The 11270-nt window shown below is 39.8% G+C and overlaps 1 pseudogene; it reads right to left on the bottom strand.

Moving 5' to 3' along the window:
- Window positions 1–3511: 3511 nt before the first annotated feature.
- LOC121696827 lies at window positions 3512–6670 on the bottom strand (annotated as a pseudogene).
- Between the last annotated feature and the right edge of the window lie 4600 nt (window positions 6671–11270).

Genomic DNA, 11270 nt, shown 5'->3' with positions numbered 1-11270 from the left:
CGCCGCTCACGGGCCTCGAACCCACCACCTTGACACACATACCGGCATGGGAGACGAACGCTCTAACCACTGAGCTAAAAGCCCAGGCTCAGCAGTTAGAAGCGTTCTTAAGGTTAGGGCTGTGAGGATTTACACGGGCAACTAGCACGCTAGCTCAGTCTGCCTCCATTACACTAGGCTACTAGCCTACAATAAATTAATTGAACGAACTCATCTGACAACAGGTAAATCTACTGATTCGGTCATTGAGACTCTATGAATACAGTACAACAAACTTTCTGTCTTTCTGAAGTTTATTTTTGTATTCCGGGGTACAGTAGCCTAATTGCCTAATGGCTTGACAATAGTTTTTCTTACCAGCTTGCTGTTTAAACTGATTGCGCCGCTCGGCTCTGGCATTGCCTAAACTCATCGTGTGGGAAATCAGATTATCTGCCAATATTGGGCTTTGAAAATAAGGGATATTTGCTCAGTAATAGTAGCCTAAATTTTGTAACATTTATAGAGAAACCGAGGGGAAGTTAAATTAGAAATTAGAATCGTTGGAAATTGAAAACACATACCAAAAAACAATCGGTGCTTTTGAAAAAAGATTCGGGGCTTGAGCCCCCTCGCTCCGCCAATGGGCATCTTGGTTCAGAGTTTGAACCAGAAAATAGTTGTTTTTTCCTGCGAACCGGAGTGGGCGTGTCATTCTGCCAGCAAGAGTTTTCCATCCATATCAACTGTTACCATGACTAAACAAACTAGTAAACTAGTACTACACCGCAGACGTTGACTAACATGTTAAACAGCTAATTTCTGCCGTTTTTACGGGACAGCTGTTCATATCATTCTCCCGTTTATGCCTCTCATTAACTTTTGTTTTGCATGCAACACCCATTGTTGATGATGCACCCTTGGTTCGGTTAAAAAATGGTGGAAATGTGGGCCGCATGGTTCACTAGATGAACCAAGGTTCAAAGAATTCTGAATGGAACCGGTTCAAGAACAGAGGCCAACCACTACAGCTATGATGGATTCATCTTAAAGGTGATTTCAGAAGTGCAGGATAGCGAGGGAGCAAGACTGGTAAAGAGTCCAAACACGCCACGTTGGCCCTCAGGGCTATAGATCATATCCACGGCTCAAGTCAAGTTCGTCACAGCTAATTAAAGGTACACTTTGCGAGATCTTCACCTTAATATAACCTTTACAAAGTCAATTTGATAGTAAACAACCTTTTAATAGGCGAATCGTTCACCTACCATAGCTATACAGCTATAGACATAGCGAGTTTCTACCAAGAAAACCAGTCTTGAACGGTGGACCGACAAATCTCGCGAGAATCGTGAAATATTACCTTGTCAGTAGATATAGCTCTATGGAGATTTTTTTGAAGGATTGTTAATCCTTCACCTCCACATCAAAAGCATTTTCATTTTGTACAGGGTGGATAAGTCACAAGGTGTTTGCTATTTACAACATCAGAGTAAAATATAAATATATTGCGACTCTAGAGGGAGCTCTACAGACAGGCTTTCTCACAGACAGGGCACATAATCAAAGATAGCAGATACCCCTGTAGCCCTCTTTGGCTGGTTGGCAGAGCTATTTGCAGCAGCAGATAAAACACTAAGGTCCAATTTGCACTTGAAGTTCTCCAGCATTTTGTTGATTTGTTTTACTTCCATAATTTGAAGGCTTCACATGATGTCCTTTGTAATATGCAAGGCAGACATAATAAAGCTTTATGACTGTCTTGAGGAAGATTTCTTGTGCAGTTCTGAACATAATTATTCAGGAGATGGAGCAAGTTTTTATTCTGTTTCATTTTAACAATTTGTAGAAGAGAACCTGAACGTTGTTAAAACACCTGCATGCAATGTAGATTTCAGTTTGGTTTTCCTTGGATGTTGTGTCTATGTACACTGAAACACAAAAATACATACAAAGACATTTTGTTTCTTCCTATACTTAGTGGCAGACATAACATTTCAAAGTAAGGCATACAAACACAACCCATGTGTTATTTGGGTATCTGAAAACAATAAACATGAACAAATATTACAAACCTTTATTAAAAATGTAAAATAAAAACATTCATGCACATAAAAGCCATAGTTCAGTTCCCATACCACACCGTGAAGCAGTTATATTATAATACACAGAATGTATACACATCCATGTTTGCATACAAATTGTCAGTGGATATACAGGACATATGAGTGATTTTCAAATAATTTCAGTCACAATTGTCACACAGCAAGTGGAGCTTCAGGGATGAGAACTGCAAATAAATGGGGGTGGGTCAAGCTGGCATCTCAGTGAACACAACTACAAATCTATACACAGTTTTAAAATGTCCAAACAATATTTCCCAGTAGATGTCTAAAACTGTATGAGATAAGTTTCAGTATTACTTTTGATAATAAAATTGATATGCAGTAGATTACAGATACAGATCACAGCTTGCTCAGCCCTCTGTATTCTGGCAGGCATAAACACTTGGGACTATTTCTCACAGGAAGGTTAAATATCAGATGAGGATTTGCATTTGCAGACTGCTTGACTCCTCCAAATGTACCACTTTAAGTGGGAAAAGGTATCAGAGGAATTGATAAGGGAAATGCACAGCAAGCTGATTTAGCACATCAGAGGATGTGGCCAATTAGAACAGCAAAGTACCATATTATTTAGTGCTGGTGATTATTTACGGTTTATTATTAACAATTTCAAAGGGTTTTAGATTGACATTTTTTCCTCTCAATGACTACATTTTCAAGGATGTTGAAATGCCTAATGTGCAAGCAATTACTTTATCCATTTCCCTCAGTGGAATACTGCATACTAACATGTAATCCAATACAGCATCTCATCTTGGTTTCCTGTGTACACAAATCAGATGTATCTTCAACTTGCTGTGCGACATGACCAAAATCTCATATTCCGATATACAGTAAATAACTGTATTTTTTTTTATTTCACAGCAACAACAGAGTACCTTAAACAATACATTAATGCCCCTCAATAGTAACCAAGGGCCCTTAAACAATACCTAAATGCCCTTCAAGAGTGTAGGCTTACAAATGCATCTGCACAACAGATAGAGGATACGGTTCTGTGACACTTGACATTTCCAACAATGCACACATGTGGTGTTATATGCACATATCTGATGTGTGTGTGCTACACTGCACACATTTTAGACATTGTAAACACTTGCTCACTTCCTTTTGTACAGAAAGTTAGAGATTGAGCTCCTCGAGAGGGTAGGCTATGATGTTTTGGACCTAGATTGACTTTGGTGAAGCCAGACTGACCCTCTGAAATAATGTTCTTTTTCTACTTTCACAGCAAATGAGCGAATAAAGATGAACAAATGTATTTCTCTATATATTGTATTTTTTTCAACACGCACAAAAGATCTATTAAACAAAGGACTTCAACAAAAAGCAACAAAAAAGCACTTCCTTCCTTGAGGACACCCACAAATTATATCAAACATTCACCTACAAATAAAACCACATGTCTACCCAAAAAACTGGTTGGTGATCGCCTGTCTGACAGCCACTCCTGTGGGATGGTCTACAGTGATAGGGTCCACAACGTCATCAGCCACCAATGGCACATGAGGGGCTCTCCCCTTCCTTAAACTGGCAATGTTATGGAGCACCACACAGGCAGTTACTATGTGGCTCTTTCCGGCTTCGCCCTCAGACCCCGGAGGCAGTTGAAGTGGGACTTGATTATTCCGAATGTCATTTCAATCCTCACCCTGCATGTGCTGAGGGCCCTGTTGAATGCCCTCTGACCCACTCTGTGGGTCACTGTATGGAGTTATCAGGAACCGCATACAGGCATACCCTCTGTCCCCTACAAGTAATCCATCATAACGGCCTATTAAAGGGGGAGAACACGGTGTGGTCAATGCCTTACTCCACATTTACAGTTAGTGATCTTGTGTAATTGCCACACCTTGCTGAAACTGTCGGCAAAGACTTGACTCCCAGAAAATATGCGGTTTGTGCACCGAGCCGGGCCATTTGGCATCCACACTGGTTACCATCAGCTGACATCAAGTCATCTGCAAATGGCATTTCTTTGACATAGTCTAGAGATTATGAAGCACCAGTACAAAGTTAGTACCTGCATGCATTTGTTCATCCCACTAGCCCAGGTAATACTTTACCTGCACATTGATACTATGAGTTGACTTTCGGTTCATAAAGTCAGCCTCATGTTCCCCTAAAGGTGCATTGATGGGGACATGGGTACAATCAATAGCGCCTATGAGTTTGGGGAATCCTAGAAATGGATTAGAGAATTGTAGAATGTTACAAATGCACACATGTAATACACCACACTGGCCACACTGTAACAAGATTCTGTGATTTTCACAGCATCACTGCTGTTTTTGAGAAAAATGTGTACTGTATTTGTGAATACAGTATGTTGCTGTAGTTTCGCTATGAATTATGGTCAAAAATGGTCAAACTACAGTAATAAACATTTGCTGCGAATCATAACACAGTAATAAATCTGACTCCTCCCTCACTTGTCAGCTTTTTGAAAATGTTGAAAAAACATGGCGGAAAATCAGTTGGGGTTTTCTGTTTTCTTTTTGCACATAAATACAAAGTTAAGCTCCCAGATAGCAAGGTGACATTGATATTACGTTGATTTTCCACCCAAATCATCATTTTGAAAAGATATTGAAAAGTCATGGATTTATGGTTTACTGGGAAATTTTGACGTGGTGATTGAAACGTGCACCGCGCGACGACGTTTGAACTGTCCGGCGGCGGGAGATCATTTTTGAGCAACAGTTCAGTCAGAGTCAGACCAACGGTGTTCAGCACTCTGTCAAGTTCGCAGCTCCACCTTAATGGTAAGCAAGCATTTATTTATGTAACGTTAATGTTTCATTGTGAAATTGTACTACATTAAATTCGGGCATGTGTACAGTCTATGTACGTTGTACTGTCTAACTTACAGACTCATCCATGCTTGTTGGATCAACTAAGTAACTTTAGGCTAGCTATCATAGTTGCTGTTGCTGTGAAGGTGGCATTAACGTTAATGTGTTATGTTACGTTAACGTTTTGGCAGTCTCGTTTATATTAGGCCTACCTTAGTTCTCAGTAAGTTACAGTTTATTATATTCATATAATTTATATAAAACATTCGCTAGTAGTGCTAGGCCTAGTATGTTACTGTCACAATGTTAGGCTGAAGATGATGTGCTGCTGGTTAACGTTAACGTGGAGGTTTAGCTGCTACCAGCTAACTTATGTAACGTTAACTCATCGTAATATACATATATCTATGTGTTGCTGCAAGCAAATATCATCAATGAGCTCACCCAGCTGGCTAACGTTAGCAGCTAAATATACCTTGCGAAACTGAGTTATGCTAACACCATCTTCAGCCTGGCATTTTGACAGTAAACTCAAAAAACATACAGTATATATATATAAATGATTATTCTAAAGTTTCACTTGTAAGTAGCCTTCAGGTTCAGTTGAAAATTGTTATCTAACACTGTTTATCTTTTTTTCTTCTATTTCTGCTAGGTGCTGCTTCACTCTGCTACTGGTGGTGGATCAGGCTGACTGCAACCGTTGGTCTAACGTTAGGATGCAGCACACGAGAATTTCTAAACGGGAAAAAAAGTGAATAAATGTACTTGCTTTTCAAACTGATAACAAGTTGTCAATGGTTATTTATGCAAGTTTGTGTAGCCTAAACCATACCTAGGCCTAGTGAAATTTATCCTGGCTGTAGATAAAGCAGGATATGAATTTCCCAAAATTACTGTATATAATATTACAGCACTGGTATTACTACTGTACTAAGTTACAGTATGATCCATAAGTACTGTGATTAAAAATACGGTAGACAATTCAATACTGTATACATTACAGCACTGGTAGTACTACTGTAGTTTGCATTTACAGTATCAGGCATAGGTACTGTGATTTCATATACAGTAGGTGTACTGTAGAGTGAAATACAGCAACTTGCTGGTTATTTGCTGCCAGCAAGTTGCTGTAAATTTTACGTTAAACTTTTTACAGTGCATACTTCCATGACCTTTAGCGAATAACTATTTCATATGACAATATGGACTATTCAAGCCCTACACATAAGTACAGTATGTACTGCTTGAGGAACCAACCCTGCACGCACACATTCAAGACTGACGTTCTACCGCCACACTACACAGCTAGTGATTTTGTATCACCTGAAAGTTGATAGAATCCTTCCTTCACAGTTTGAGCAGGCAAAAAGCCAGGAAACACCACGAACACGTCTAGTAATTTATTGAGCGCAGCTACATCCTTTCGAATCGCACAGCACACCGTGTTTTTGCTGAGATTTTCCGCATCACCAACTGCATGCAAATATGTTCCCGTGGCAAAAAAACGCAGTGACATACAGACCCACTGCACAACAATAAGCGCACGGCTTCTTTTTGTAGCGTTGCCTACATAAGGTCCAACAAGGACGATCAAATAGCGAATACCCTCTGATGAGAACCTGTATCTCTCATAAAGAATACCCTCAGGCAATGCTAAGAGGATGCAAAGGATGGGATCTGTCCCGAAACACCCTCTGGCTCCGGAGGGACCCTTGTACGATGCGTGCACCGAGGTCCACGGGAATACTATACGAATGGTGACGCCATTGTCAGAGGAGGGGCTAGGAAACTGCACTTAGTGCTTTAAGTAGCCGATCTAACCCGAAATCTTAGCTGATAACCTGCTCCCGACCAGGTTTTGTTGACAGTATAAGATACCATGATGATACAGTAACGCTAAAACAGAGCCACTTTCGTGTCACAGCATACCCTCTTAGAGCGCAACATACCTCGCTAACCCACTAATCGAGATTCGTAGTATACAGTAATAATAATAATAATAATAAGCTTTATTTGTATAGCACCTTTCATACACAGAATGCAGCTCAAAGTGCTTTACATTTGGAGCATGTAACACAATAATAGTCAGTCAGTCATTATCAATCACTTTCACTTTTCTTCATTGCTGTGGCCGTTTATGATCCAATCAGTGTGCCACAGGCCAAGCTCTGTAACCACTACAAATGAAAAATTAACAAAAATTACTGTCTCCGCGGCTTATTTGATATGTTTTAATCAATTTTCGCCAGAATTACACTTTAATTAAAACATGCACGTTCCATCTCAGCATTTCTATTGTTTGCTTGACAAGGCCAGCAGAATCCATTTACAATGCTCAGTTGTCAGAGTTGTCACATCTTGAGGTGGGCTTGTGATTGAACATCCATACAGTATATTATAAATAAACAACCAGAACCAGAGTCTGTTCAAAGATATGATGATGCATGCTGTAACAGCAGCAAAGTGTCGAGTACATTAGATCGGCCATGTAAATGAAGATGTATTAGCACATCTTTGTTCAGAAGTACTTTTTGTGAACACAACAGAAAAAGTATAGAGTAGTTTTGGATGGCTGTTCAGCTGAGAGGGCATGAGATGCCTGCTATTTTAATGTCACTCCGTGAAGGTTCCAGATAAACATGACTACCTTGTTATTTGATTACCTGCTGAAATCCAGGTGATTCAACCTCTGCTGTCTGGAATGGTGAAAAAATCCATACATCTGAAGTGGAAATCAAACACTGCAAATTGTATGACAAGCTATGCTTCCACTCTCACATTATCTGCTAGCCAAGACCCTTGTGTGTGGCCGATGATACAGTGCTGGAAGTGCTGTTGGTCAGAACTCAGAACAGAGCTATGTCTGTGAGCAAGTAAAATATAGCTCCTAACAGGTCAATTAAGGAGAAACTCCTAAAAATATTGAATAGTAGTTTAAAAGCCCTTTACCGCTAAAGCCAATCACATTCAGCAAATACTGTATACTCATGATCCGCCAGCTGCCCATCCTGCGAGCACACTGTAAAAAAGTGGTTTCTGTAGTCACTATAAGACCAATGATCAAATGATTTTAGAAAAGCAGTTTCTATCATTCTACATCAAAATATTTTAGAATGACTTAAAATAAATTTAAATCACAAGGGAATAATTGTGCAATGTATAAGGGATGTAATAAATTAGTTTAATCTTTTAAGGCTGACTCTAACTTTAAAGCTACTTCTTCATTTTCATCTTTTATAGTTTCAAAATAACATAAAATGAAAAAGGCCCCAAAACAAAAGTCTGTTAGGGGATGTCAAATAATTTGGCAGGGCATAACAGTAAATGGGTAATTTTCTGTCAAATAAGACACATGGTTGGCATATCCTCTCAGATTATGCTCAGAGTTCGTCTACATAATGTTTAGGTCCCAAAACTTGACCTGTACATTTTTTTTTTGTTAAATTCAAATGTTACATTACATTTTTACCTTGATTTTTTCACTCAAATTTCCACACAACAATGCCTTATCTTGGAGACCATGTTTGGACAATAATATTTTTAGAACTATTATGCCTAGCCTGCTCAAACATTGTAGGATTTAAGACAAACATGTTCCCAGTATGACTGGACCATTAAAGGTTTGTCCTGCATGCCTATTGATTTTATAATAGGGCCCTAGATTAGGAACAAAGTACAAAACGAGTGATATTGAAGGTCTTGTAAATTCACTTCTTAGTACCCACATGACAATCAATCATTTAGTGTACAAAGTGCCAATGTTGCACCATACTGTACAGTATTGTACTGTATAGTACCATAGATGACACTTGACCCAAATGCTTTTTTGTAGCCTGTTAAACTCCATTTCCAAATCATGTTTTCTGTTCTGTCTGTGTTTAGTTTTTGTTCTGTCCTTTTTAAGTGTGTATCATGAGGAATTGATCATGTATGAGGAAAGAGCTTCCTTATTGGCTGTTTTCATAAATAGCATCCATAAAAAATAGACCTGAGTTTTGTTCAAATTCGCAAACATCAGGTGAACGTTGACATTTTGTGTTTGCTTTGAGTTCTCCAGGAACATTTGTAAGCACTCACAAATAGTTTGAGGAGGTAGTTCTCCATCAAAATACAGTGGAGTTGGACATGTACTGGATGAAGTGTCACCATGGAAATGGAATGTTTACACCAAATCATTTAAATTAACTGAGAAAACATATTCGCCATGAATGTTCGCCACTGTTTGCCAAATTTGAATGCATGTATTTGAAGTGAAGCAGAGCATAGACGTGTTTCAGCAACGTTACTGACATTGTACAGCTGGTGGAACAGTAAGCATTGACTAGAGTGGTTAGAATGGTATATTTTCTGGTAGGTATGCAGTATGCACACAATCTCATTATATTTAATCAGCCTAAACAGAGTACTGCTCTGACACCCTTGACACATAGCAGTCTGCTCCTCTAAGCATGTTAAATCATGCAGATGTTGTGCACCTATCATATTTTATGCAAATTGTGGAAGCAGACTGCTCCATCATACATATGTATGTTTCTCAAACAAAGCTGGCAATGAACAGACCTCATTTCATTCCTGTGTGTCTGTAAAGAATGTGCCATGTGTAGATAAATCTCTCTGTGTCTTCCTCTCCCTGATCGTATTACATTGAGATACAGTAATAAACATCCTTGACCACTGCATGTGGATTAGGTCTTCTGTCCTAGAATTCTTCCACATGTCCAGCAAGATGGCACTGACTTAAAAGCAGCAGCTCGAGCTGGTCTGTAAGACATGCCTACAGAGATGAGGATGTCTTCTCTTTTTAGTAGTATATGAAGATCAGTGAATCAATGAAAAGGTTTAATTTCATGAGATGATGCATATCACCTCCAGAATGGACTATTGCAACACCATTCTTCACGGACTACCCAACAAAATCAGCAATAAACTCCAAGACATCCAGAATTCTCGCCTTCTCGCCTCTTCCCGTCGCCGTGACTACATCACCCCTGTCCTCTACAACCTCCACTGGCTCCCCATCAAACACAGGATCAACTTCAAAATACTTCTCCTCACATACAAAGCTCTCCATAACCTTGCCCCCCCCCCATACCTCTCCGACCTCATCAACCACACTCCCGCCCGCTGCCTCAGGTCTGTTGATGCAAACACACTCAAGACCATCAGGACTAAGCTCTGGACCTGGGGCCACAGGACCTTCTCAGCTGCTGCCCCCTCCCTCTGGAATGCCCTCCCTGACCACATCAAATAGTCACCATCCTTTAAACAGGCCCTCAAAACTCAACTCTTCAAACTTGCTTTTTGCCTATTATTATTATTATTATTATTTATCATTATATCATGTTCATGTCTGCGGCCAAATGTTAAAAGGCAGATTCACAGGAGATTTCATACTGATACTTCTGGCAAGGAGACTAAACCCAGATGGTGTCCTATTCTGTTAAGACTTCTTATGTTGAGGAGTGAGACTGGCTACCCTTACACTCATCTTCCTATGCCTGCAAATGCACAGGTATGTTCTCTCTCTCATGTGTGCACACACACGCACACACACACGCACACACACACACACACACACATACACACACACACACACTTGAGCAGTGTGCCCTTCTCAGGCCTCTCTACTGTGGTGACTCACCTAATTAAAAGCTACAGTCTGTAAATTGGAGTAAGTTGGTGGAGGAAAAGATGGGTGTAATTCTCAGTCTTAGCCTGGTGCTTTCACAAATTGCAGGAGCATGCAATTATCCTGCATTCTTTTGTACAGTTTACTAAAGACATTCTGTCACTCTTCTAGGCTTTCCCTTTTCAGACTAGCTATTATAATTGGAAAATGGCTGTGGAGAGCTCACTGAAAATGCCTCTCAAAATGAGGCCTAAAGATAAGTACAACATGAGGGTTGGAGCTTTGATTAAAACTGCAGCAAGTATTTTATTTAGTGGCCTTGTTACTTTGCCAAGGCTTGTTTAGCCCGAGAGAAAAATATGCTACAGGGTTGACTGGGCAGGATGACAACAACCAAGATTTCACGTGTCCCACTTTGTTCTAGCTTCATATTCAGTGAGAGAGGGTAGCCATTTGATGGTTATTGAGGGTGCCATACCACTGTGTACAGAGATGCTCACCCACTGACCTATAGGTTAAAAGCAAAGTCAAGGTAATGATAAGAAATAAATTGTTATGCCAACGTAACGTTTTCAGTCAGTTAACGTTTTCATGAAGAGGGGAGAGCAGGTTAAGTTGAGCCAGTATCGTGGAAAGCATATATAACTTCTCTCATGATGATCCGAAAATGTATTATTCTCCATTTTCTGAATTTGTGGTAGGAGCATGCTTTTTTCCTGCACCAGTAGCCATTTTACA

This window comes from Alosa sapidissima, chromosome 22 (genome assembly GCF_018492685.1).
Source record: "Alosa sapidissima isolate fAloSap1 chromosome 22, fAloSap1.pri, whole genome shotgun sequence".
Taxonomy (NCBI): domain Eukaryota; kingdom Metazoa; phylum Chordata; class Actinopteri; order Clupeiformes; family Clupeidae; genus Alosa; species Alosa sapidissima.
Note: the sequence above shows the minus strand (reverse complement) of the source record. Positions and strands in the feature narration are given on the sequence as shown.